Genomic DNA, 11,910 nt, shown 5'->3' with positions numbered 1-11,910 from the left:
TAATTGTGGCTATTTGGGGCTCTCTATGCCTCACTCATCTGTATGTTAAATACTTTCCCAGCATGTACAAAGTTTTCTCTTATTTCCCTGATCAGGTTTTTTATGCCATTTGTGTGTCTTATGATTTTTCACTAATTGCTATTAATCTGTTAGTCTTCTTTGCATCATCTAGCAGCTGTTGGTTTCATTTTTCATATTCTCATGTTGATTTTAAAGTATCTCTCATTAACTGGTCATTGACATTGGCCCTGTCTTCTAGTTCTGACACTCTTATCATTGGTCACTTCTGCTGCCCATACTTTCAGCGAAGTTTTAATCTCTTAAATTTCTGTTTGGTACCTTTTCATGGACTGTAATTCTTTGCTAACCATTCATGTTTTGTATCATTTTGTTTAGCTCAGCTAACTTTTTATTAATGTCTTCTGTAAACTTGCTCATCATTTTGTTTATTAAGTCATTATCTATTTAGTTATATCTTATTTGAGCTCATGGAGCACCGCATTGATCTGTTTTCTCTTTTTTAATCTCTATGTTTATCTTTACAGATAATTTGGCTGTGTGGATTTTGATTTTCTCCCCCTTGGTGCTCCATGGATTAGCTTTGGGGAAATTGAGTTTTTGGAGGCATTTTGCTGCTTTTTCTTCTCGTGTTTCTTTTCTGTTTTTTGTTTGTTTTTTGTGCTGAGGTTTATGGATTGATAGTGGTAGTAGACTTTGTTGCTAGTATGGAGACCTCTTTAGTTAATGTGTGCTTTTCAGTGATGCCCTCTGGATTTGTCTAACTTCAGGCTTTGCCTCTGTCCTGAGATCCAACCACCTCTATTTATTTAGGAGAGGAGGCTGCAGTGTATTTGGCTTAGAACTCAGTTTTCTGGGAATGGGTCACAGTATTGTTACTGACACAAAGGCAAACATACAAAGATTGGCATACAGAGAAAATCAATTAATTGTGTTAGATAAAAGTAACAAAAGAATAAGAAAACAGAATAAGAAAAAAGATAAACAAAAAAGAAAAGATTTAAAGGAGAAAAGAGAGAAAAACCCAAACCCCAAAAAAGCAACAGCTATGCCACTTTAACAATAGCAATAAAATCAGCAACAATCATAGTGTCAAAGGCCAACTGAATATGGACATACCCTAAGAACCAATAATATACCAACCTTAACCATAGAAAAGAGATCTATAATTATAGTGTAAACATTAGGACAAATGAAATGTTAACATACAATAAAGATCTACTAAATGGAACAGCTATACACCTCTATTAACAATAGAAGAATATTCAACATTAATAGCATAAGAGTTAACTATGATAAAATTCATAAAACTTAATGGTTATACTAGTAAAGCTAGAGAGAGTGGGGGACCAGAGAATGAACAAAAAAAAGAAATTTGAAAAATTAATGGAAGATGACAAGGAGGAGATAAAAGTAAGATAAAATATCTGAGGAATTAAAGGAAATTAATAGTGTTAGGTAAAAGTAGCAAAAGAATAAACAAAAAGAAGACAAAACAGCAAGCAAAATAAAACATAAAAATTTGAAGGTGAAAAAACCCAACCCTGCCCCCCAAAAAATGAAGGAAAAAATTGAGTCAAAAGAATTCCTCTTTTTGAATTAGTAACCAGTTTCTTTCTAGGATCTGCAATCTTAGAATCTAGCAAGTCATGATGTTCTCTTCTTAGTTTCACTGGCTGTGGATTTATGAGGTGTTCCCCTGCTCCAGAGTTTCCTCTCTCATACACCCCAGAATGTAGCGACCATCCATACTAAGTACACTAAGGTCCATGAGTTGGTAGGTGGAGTGATCAGCCCACTAGTCTCTGCTGGTTGTAGGTGGGGTCATGGTGGGTGGGAGATTTCAAACACTGCGGAACTTAATACCCTTACTTTCAGATACAGTCACCTCTGAAAACCACACTCACTGGACCTGGGTTTTGTTTTTGTGTTTTTTGTTTTTTTGTTAACCATGGAAGGCAGAGTCCATGTTCTTCCTGGCCTGACCTTCAGCTTCTGTGGAGGTCTGTATCTAGACTGCACCCTTTGTATGCCTGTCTCCCATGGCTGTCTCTCACCCAGTCCCAGTGGGAAGGTAACACTGGAAACCCTGAAGCGGAGTTGGCTCAGTCTTAAACAGTCAATTCCTTTGCAAAATAATGTCTGATTAAACACTTAAATGGAGTGGTGCTGTTCAGGGTTTCTTCTGCTCCTCTAGTCTGCTGTAAAGGAGTCACCTTTGGAGTAAAACCTCATGCTGTTTTTTGTAGTTTACAGTAGCTGTGGGCTTTTCTTGGGGCTAGCACTGCTGGCCAGGTCCATAATTTCTCCCTGGATCTGCTGACCCTCAGGGCTTACCTTCTCTCTCTAGACACCAGCCTCATTCACAGCCAGGTTGGTCAGTTGGCAACTCTGCTGCCCCAAGCCATGGGCAAACAAGATACAGAGCCAGCTCATAGTTGGTGGGTCATCACAGCCAGGGTACAGAATCCATGGGCAAGGAGTTGGTCAGAGGTCAATGCATGGATCCATCCAGTCCAGCAGAGCATGGGTCTGTCTAATGGTTTATATCTTATACCTAATCAAAAGTGCCTTTAAACAAACAAATACCTTCTCAGAGCAATGTGAGTACTACATAATTATGTCTTTTTTTACAACCAAAAATGGGCTTGTAAACAGAAACATTTATAAATAGAACATTTTCAATGCCATAGGGAAATTTACTATTTGAAGGAATATTTTTGAAGATCCTTGTTAAAAGCAAATTTTGGTTTTATGTATGCCTAAATACATTGATTTAAATTTTCTAAATTGAGATTTTCCTGCCCAGATTTTCCTAGAGTTCACCTCCATGTATGAGGGACTGAAAAAGGAGATCAGAGACCAAGAAAATTATGGGAGTATATCTGAAGGTGTAGCTCAGTCCCTAATAGGTTTACAATCTGACGCAGTACCTCAACATTCTTTCCAGCTTAACAGATTGAAGAACATTCCAGCTGATATAGTAACAAATGAAGATATCCTTCAATAAATGAAGATATCCTTCACAGTAACCACTTGAACTTTGTTACGGTTTAAATACTAAATGTCCTCCAAAAGTCTCCTGCATTCAGATGTAGGACTTTCAGAAAATGACTGAATCATGACTTTAATTTCATCAGATCAACCCACAGATGAATTCATAATTTGGTGACATTATTGAAAGGGGACGGGAACAGGAAGTAGAGTCTGTCTGAAGGGAGTAGATCATAGTATGTGCCCTTGGGAACCCTGTCTGATCCCTGGCCTCTTTTTCTCTAGCTCTTTCTCTCTCTGTTTCACGGTTGCCAGGAAATGAGTCATTTCCTCCCACATTCCCTTCCGCCATGATGCTTCTGTTGTACCACAAGCATAAAAACAACAGAGCTGGCCAACCATGGACTGAAACCATGAGCCAACATAAATCTTCCCAATTCTAAGTTGTTTTTTTCAGGTATTTGGTCACAGCAACAAAAATCTAACACCAACTTTAAAAATCTGTTTTTTGTCCATAGTCTGCAGATTGGTTCATTTTCAGGCTATTCAAAGATGACTGCTTTCCTGGCCATTGCCCTTATGGTCACTGACCAAACATAGAAACAGAGCACCATATCTCTTCTTTCTCCATTGTATTGGCAGGGGAGCCACCCACCAGACCAGCAGAAAGCACCTAGAACTCCTCCCTGGGTCTGACTTCAGGGATTTGTGACTACCAGGAAACTGGAGAGACATTGCATTCTCAAACTAATTCACCAGAAGAGCCACTCACTGAGATGCAGATATTTTATTTAGAACTTTTATTATATTTCTGATAACAGAGTTAATGCCATATCACAGTAATAATCTTTCAATATACAGAAAACACAAAAGAAGATTAAACAATCCACATGCCACCATCCAGAGACAACCCCCATTAACTTTCTTGGATGCCTCTGTCTGTTTCACTGTGCCCAGCTGAGCCCTCATTAGTAACTTGAGATGGTAGATGGGTAAAGTGTAGCCTGTTCAGGAAGTCTTCATGTACTCTCATTAATGAAGTACAAAGGTTCCCAGACCGTTTACTCAGAAGGGCTGTGGTTTCACATATGTACCCACCCTCTACTGGCTCCCTCCCCAGCTTCAGGAAGAGGCAGAACACTCACTGTGCCATCAGTCAAGTCAGTGAACCAGGATCTGGCCTCTAGTACAGATAGCCTGGCAGAGTCAGGCAGAAGAGGTAAACACACACACACCCTCTGCTCCGGTGAACAGGTAAATAAAGCCTTACAGGGCTTTTTAAAATTTTTATTTACAATGAATTAGTCAAAGTTTGGATTTGCTGTTGAAGGTGGGATCCCACAAGGCCACACTGTGCTGTGCATTCAAGGTGGAGGAAGAGTACAGATGTCAGGTCCAGTTCCTGGAGCAGGGAACAGAATGCATGGAGGAGACCCTCCCTACCAAGAAGCAAGAACACAGATGAGGGGGCAGACAGAGGAGGAGGCACAAGGACAGTGTCTGAGAGCAGGAGGATGTGAGGGGCTTGAGTACTGGAAGAGTGCCACTGACACGGGGGTGTGCTTCATCTTAATTTGTGCTTTTCTGTGTTTTGCACCCATGCAAACAGTGGATTCTTTCTGTAGGAACTTTCCTTCCCTCCCCCATTAAGTTTATTGGTAGATTTAAAGCAAACAATACAGTTACATTTATTACTGGGATCTTGTACCTTTATAAGATATGTCTTGGTTCTTATTTTTCCCCATATTCCTGCCCTCCCTTCACCCCCTTCACCCTTCCCTATTTACATAGACTTTGTTTCCATTTTTTCATTTTTTCACATTTTTTCTTTTCCCTTATTTCCTTTCTCTTCCCCTTTCCACTTCTCCTTTAGCCATTTTCCTCCTATTACACACTCCCAATTATACCTTATTTACACTTTTACTTTTTCACACCAGAGAAACTATTTGGTATTTACTCTAGTGTATCCTATTTATTTCACTTGAGTATAGCCTCGATGTGCATCCATTTAGTTATAAATGTCTCTAGTTTCTCATTCTTTATAGCTGAGTACCATTTTATAGAAAAAACAGATCTTCTTTATCCAGTCTCCAGTTGATGGGCATTTGGGGTGTTTCCAAGTTTTAGCTATTACAAACTGTGCTGCTATACACATGATATACACATATATCACTGTAGTATGATTCTTTTGGAAAGATACACAGCAGAGGGATAGCTGGGTCAAATGGGAGCTCTAATCCTAGTTCTTTGAGGTATCTCCATATTGATTTCCACAGTGGTTGCACCAGTCTGCACTCCTACCAACAATGGAGAAGGGTTCCTTTCTCCCCACAGCCCCACCAGCATTTGTTATTGGTTGATTTCTTGATAGCAGCCATTCTTTGTGGGGTGAGGTGGAATCTCTGTGTTGTTTTCCTTTGCATCCCTCAAATGACCAGTGATGTTGAACATTTTTTAATATATTTATTTGCTGCTTATACTTGTTTGCCTGAGAAATGTCTGTTTATTTCAGATGGCCATTTTTGAATCGGGTCTTTGTATTTGGGGGGGTCTAATGTTTTTAAGTTCTTTACGTATTCTAGATAATAGTCCTTTGTCTGAGGAGTAGCTGCTAAAATTTTTTTCCCACATTGTAGGTTGTCTCTTAGTTCTGTTGATGATTTCTCTTACACTACAGAAACTTTTCAATACAATAAGATGCCAGTTGTTGATTCTTTGTGTGAGTTCTCATGCTGCTGAGGATTTGTTCATAAAGTCATCTCCTATGCCAATGTCTTCAAAAGTTCTACCTAATTTCTTTTCCAGTAAGTTTAGTGTTGCAGTTTTGATATTTAGCTCTTTAATTGGATTTTAGTTTAGTGCATGGTGAAAGATAGGGATCTAGTTTTAGTCTTTGTTGAGCTTAAAACCAATTTTTCCAACACCATTTGTTAAAGACGATATCTTTCCTCCAGTGAGGATGGTTGGGTCCTTTGTCAAAGATGAGGTAGCTGAGTACATCTGGTGTTGTTTCTGCAACTTCTAATCTATTCCATTTATCCTTGGGTATGTTTCCTTGCCAGTACCATGCTGTTTATATCACAGTGGCTTTGTAGTATAGTTTCAAGTCGGGAATTGTGATACCCCCTGCCATGTCTCTGTATCATAGAATGGCTTTTGCTATTCTAGATCTCTTCTTCCAAATGAATTTTTGGATTGTTTTCTCAAGTTCTGTGAAATATACTTTTGGGATTTCAGTTAGGAGGAATTGCATTGAATCTGTATGGCAGTTTTGAAAGTATGGCCATTTTCACTATGTTGATTCTTTATACCCAGGACCAAGGGATGTCTTTCCATTTTCTTATATCCTCTTCTATCTCTTTTTTCAGAGTGCTGTAGTTTTCAGTGTAGACATTTTTGTCTCCTTTCTTAGATTAATTCCTAGATATTTCATTTTTTTGGATGTTATTGCAAAAGGAATTGTTTCCCTAATTACTCTCTCAGTGAGTCTTTAATTTGTGTACAAGAAGGCTATTGATTTTTGAGTGTTGACCTTGTATTCAGCTACTCTACTGAATCTGTCAATTAAGTCTAGAAGTCTTTTGGCAGAGTTATTTGGGTCTTCTATGTAAAGTATTATATCATCAGCAAATAATGACAGTTTAACTCCTTCCTTTCCTATCTTTATTGCTATTATTTCTTTCTCTTGTCTACTTGCTGTGGCTAATGTTTCTAGAACTATATTGAACAGGAGTGGTGATAGTGGATATCCTTGTCTTGTTTCTGATTTTAGTGTGAAGGTTTTCAGCTTTTGACCATTTAGTAGGATATTGGCTGTTGGTTTTTCATAGATAGCCTTTATCAGGTTGAGATAAAGACCATCTATTCCAATTTTCTGTAGGGTATTTATCATGAATGGGTCTTGAATTTTTTCAGATGCTTTTTCTGCATTGCTTGGGATGATCATATGGTTTTTGTTCTTGACTCTGTTGATATAGTGTGTTACATTTATTGATGTATGTATGTTGAACCAGCTTTGCATCCCTGGGATAAATCTGACTTGGTCAGGGTGTATGATCTTCTTGATGATCTTCTGTATTCTGTTTGCCAGTATCTTATTGAGGATTTTTGCATCTGTGTTCATTAGGGAGATTGGCCATTACTTCTGTTTTTTGGTTGGGTCTTTCCCTGATTTTGGAATCAAAGTAACACTTGCTTCCAGGAAAGAATTTGGAAGTATTGCTTCCCTTTCAATTTCATTGAAAAGTTTAAAAAGTAGTGGTGATAGTTCTTATCTAAATGTCTTGTAGAATTCAGCAGTGAAGCCATCAGGACCTGAGCTTTTTTTGTTGGTAATGCTTTAATTACATTTTCAATTTCACTGAATGTAATTGGGGTGTTTAGACTTTTTATATCTTCTTTGTTCAACTTTGGAAGTACATATGTATGTAGGAATCTGTCAATTTCTTCTGTATTTTCCATTTTGTTAGAGTACAGATTTTCAGAGTAGGTGCTGATGATCCTCTGTATTTCTCATGGATCTGTTATGACTTCACCTTTTTCATTCCTAATTGCATGAATTTGAGCCTTTTCTTTTTTTTTGATAAGGTTAGCTAAGGATCTATCAATTTTATTTATTCTTTCCAAAAAGAACAACTCTTCGATTCATTGATTTTTTTTGTATCATTCTTTTAGTCTCCATTGCATTAATTTCTGTTCTGATCTTTATAATTTCCTCCCTTGTACAAGCTGTCAGTTTGTCTTGCTCTTCTTTTTCTAGGAGCTTAAGGTTAAGCATTAGGTTGTTTATTTGAGCTCACTCTGTTTTCCTAGTATGGGCATGTACTGTTCTGAATTTCCCTCATAGAACTGCTTTCATTGTGTCCCATAGATTCCTGTATGTTGTACTGGCATTATCATTTAATTGTAGAAACTGTCTAATTTCTTCTTTAATTTCCTCTGTGACCCAGTAGTTGTTCAGCAGGGTGTGATTTAATTTCCATGTGTTTCTGAAGTTCTTGCAGTTTGTTATGCTGTTGCTCTCAAGTTTAATTGTACTATGGTCTAATAATATACAGGGGATAACTTTAATTCCTTTGAATTTACTTAAGCATGTTCTATGAGCTAGCATGTGGTCTATTTTGCAAAATGACCCATGTGCAGCCAAAAAGAATGTATATTCTGATTTTGTGGGGTGGAACACTCTGTAGACATCTACTAAGTCCATTTGTTCTAAGACTTGTTTCAGTTTTATTATTTCACTGTTAATTTTTTGTCTAGATGATCTGTATATTTGTGTCAGTGGAATATTGAGGTCCCCCACTACAATTGTATTGGTGCTTCTTTCATTTTTTATATCCATTAACATGGATTTTGTGTACTTGGGGGCATTAGTATTTGGTGCATATATATTGATGATTGTCATTTCTTCCTCTTTTATTGTTCCCTTTACAAGGATGTAGTGGCCTTCTTTGTCTCTCTTAATTAGTTTTGGTTTGAAATCTACCCTGTCTGCAAATAAGATAGCTTACCCCCACCTTTTTCAGGATCCTGTTGAAATGAGAACTGTTTTCCATCCTCTTACTCTCAGTCTTTGAATTTCTTTGTGGATTAAGTGGGTTTCTTATATACAGCATATTGTTGGATTTTGCTTCTTAATTCTGCCAGCCTATTTCTTCTGATTGGTGAATTGAGGCCATTAACATTGATGATTATAACTGATATATTGGCTTTTCATTCTCACATTAATTTCCTGTTGTTTGTTCTTTTATTTTTTATTTTTCCCTGTCTCATTTTAATTTCTTTCTTTGCCTGGTATATTTGCTCTGTTGGCCCTTATGGAGTTATGGCCTTCATTTACTTTTCAAGGATCTTATTTAGAAGTGTTTGAGTATCAGTTTGGTGTTTATGAAATTTCTCAGGTGTTCTTTGTTGTGGAAATACCTTATTTCCCCATCAATTTTGAAAGATAGTTTTGCAGGACACATCAGTCTAGGTTGGAGATTGTTTTCTTTTAGGACTTGAAATACCTCATTTCAGGCTCTCCTTGACTTGAGGGTTTGTGTTGAAAAGTCTGCTGTTATTCTGATGCGTTTTCCTTTACATGTGATTTGTTTCTTTTCTCTAACCGCTTGTAGTATTTTGTTCTTCTTTTGAGTTTCTGGGAACTTGATTATTATATGCCTAGGTGTAGATTTTTTTTTTTTTATCATGGCTATTTGGAGTCCTACATGCCTCAATTATCTGTATAGTCTTCCCCTCTCTTTGGGAAATTTTCTGTCATTAATTCTGTGAACAGTTTTTTATGTCATTTGTACTTTGTCCTGCTACTTCATGGATTCCTATCAGTCATATTATTATTCTTTGCATCATCTAAGAATTGTTGGATTGATTTCTCATGATCCCATACTGTTTTTAAGAGGTCTCTCTTTTCATGGGCATTGACCACAATCCTATCTTCTGTATCTGAAATTCTATCTTCACATTCATTCATTCTGCTATGAATACTTTCTACAGAGTTTTTAATCTCCTGAATATTTGTTTGAATCTGTTTCATGGGTACCATTTCTTTCCTATGTTGGGCATTCAAGGCCTCTGTTTCTTTTCCATGCTGGGAAGTTATGGTTTCCATCATGGTCCTAAACTCATCTGTTCTCTTATCTGTTTCTTTTCTAGAGTCTCTAATCATGTCTTTCATTCTTCTTACCATCTCTATGGTTACCTGGGAAATTACTTCTGTTTTGAATTTTTCTAGAGCCTTATTTATCTGTTTTGTTACTTCCTGTGCTATTGGTTCAGGGTGTCCAGATGATTGACTGTCAGACTTTCCCACCTCATTTCCCCCAGAGTTTACCTTTAGTGAGGTGGAAGTCTATATTTGTGCCTTGTTTTAATGTCTTCTCATTTCTATTTTTGTTGTTGGTACTGTCCTTGGATTAATTCCTGGATTAATACTTCAATGTTCCAGATATAACTTGTCTTTAGATTTTGAGACTCTAATGACTCTGAGGCAATCTCATTTTCATTATACCAGGGAGGACAACTGATTAGATCAATCACAGCACCTCAACCCAAGTGATACCATCAGCAACACAATGGCATCAAGCACAGCTTAGAAAATGACAATTTGTGATATTATTAATCTATCACCTTTAACTGTATGAATTAAATCAAAATTGAGGACCAGCCCAAAATATGTTTATAGTGAATAAACTCTTATATGGCAACTTTACCCTTCAGGATGGGGATTTAGAAGGAGTTGGGGAGGGAGGGATAGATAGGGTAGAGAAAGCTTAAAAGTGAGGTCAGTGGACACAGGAAGATCACACAAACTCTAGGAAGCTGTTGAAGAGAAGAGAACACAGAACAAAATATGCAGAAGAACAGAACAAACTAACAGCAATAGGGAGACTATAGACTGTAACCACTTTCTTTTAAAACTACTAACAATTGAGAGAAGGAAAAAGAGTAAAAAGGAAAAGAAAGAATATAAATTTAAATTATGATAGGAACAGGAACAAAAAGCAGAAATGAAATCTAGGTGGGATAGAGAGTGAGAGAGAAAAGAAGATAAGAAAAAGAAGATAAAAAAGGGGGGAAATTGAGAAAAGTAAAAGATAGATAAAAATTTTTAAATGATTAAAGATAAGAGAAAAAATATTACTTTGAAAATTAAAAATACAAATAGAAATAGAGGGGCCTATGCCTCTGTTAACACAATAGACAGCGTGGGCAGGAGTGTGCAGATGTAAGTTAATTAATCTCAGCAAGCCAGTAGCTATCCCCTGAGGTTCAGGCTGATTTCTGTCTGCAAGGCCCAAGTTGAGATCTCTGACCTCCTGCTGGGTTGAATTCTGCAAGATTCTATTGCAGGTTCCAGCTGTCTTTCCCCTGAAGTTAGTTAGACCAGGTTTCAATGGGAGATACTGGTCCCTCCAACTTACTAACTATGGTAGTGTGGTGTGCCTTTATTGCAGAGATTTTCTTCACTTTTCCAGTGGGCTTCAATTTTCACCTAGGAGCCTCAGAGAGGCCCTCTTTGTCTTGTTTGTGGGGGTACACGGATACTGCTGTGTTGGTTCCTGAGTGGCTGGGCTTCTATGCTGAACTGGGCTGAAGGGGCGGGCTGACCAGAGGGTCTCACGCTGCTTCCATGCTCCTGTATCTCCTCACAGAAGAGGCCGGCCTACCAGAGGGTCATGAGCTGTTGCTGATCTCTTCTGCCACTATGGGCTGAAGGGGCGGGCCTGTCAGAGCTTCAGGAACTTTTTCTAAAGTGGAAGCCTTTGATTGGAGTGGGCTTAGGTTCTGGGAAGGCAGCAGCTGAGTGGGCTTGAAAGGGTTACTTATTGGGATTCACAGTGAAGCATCTGGTTTTTCTTGTTCCTTGGGCCAGTGCTTGAATGAAGACGGTGTTTGGGTTGATGGCCCAGGTCTGATGGACATATGTTCCCACATGCACATTCAGAACTGAAGGACAAGAACAAAACCCTTCTCAGAGGGGCCTGCACTGCTCTGTCACCAAGGTCTCCAGGGACTCCCACCCCCCAGAGGCATAGTCTAGCTCTACAGCTGCAGCGAAGGAGGCCCCAGCATCCTTGTAGGTCCACAGAGCAGCTGGCCCCATGTCCCAGCTTTGTCAGCATATGGGCCCTTCCTCTGCTAGAAGTCTGAACATGGGCTGTTTCTTACATTTACATTCTTACTAGAATAAGTGAATCACCATAAGGGGGAAATCCATACCACTGATAGTCATAAAAACACAGACAATGAGCACAAGTTGTCTTTATACTTGAGCTAGAACTATTTACAACATGGAAGAAAAGAAAGGAAAATAAAGAGTAACATTTTTACTAGGTATCTGGGTCACCAACACCAGCTTGGTGAGTTGGCAGCACTGTTGAAGCCAAGGAGATTGCA

This window comes from Fukomys damarensis, unplaced genomic scaffold (genome assembly GCF_012274545.1).
Source record: "Fukomys damarensis isolate Sample0158 unplaced genomic scaffold, DMR_v1.0_HiC HiC_scaffold_1, whole genome shotgun sequence".
Taxonomy (NCBI): Eukaryota; Metazoa; Chordata; class Mammalia; order Rodentia; family Bathyergidae; genus Fukomys; species Fukomys damarensis.
This window is presented reverse-complemented; position numbering follows the sequence as displayed.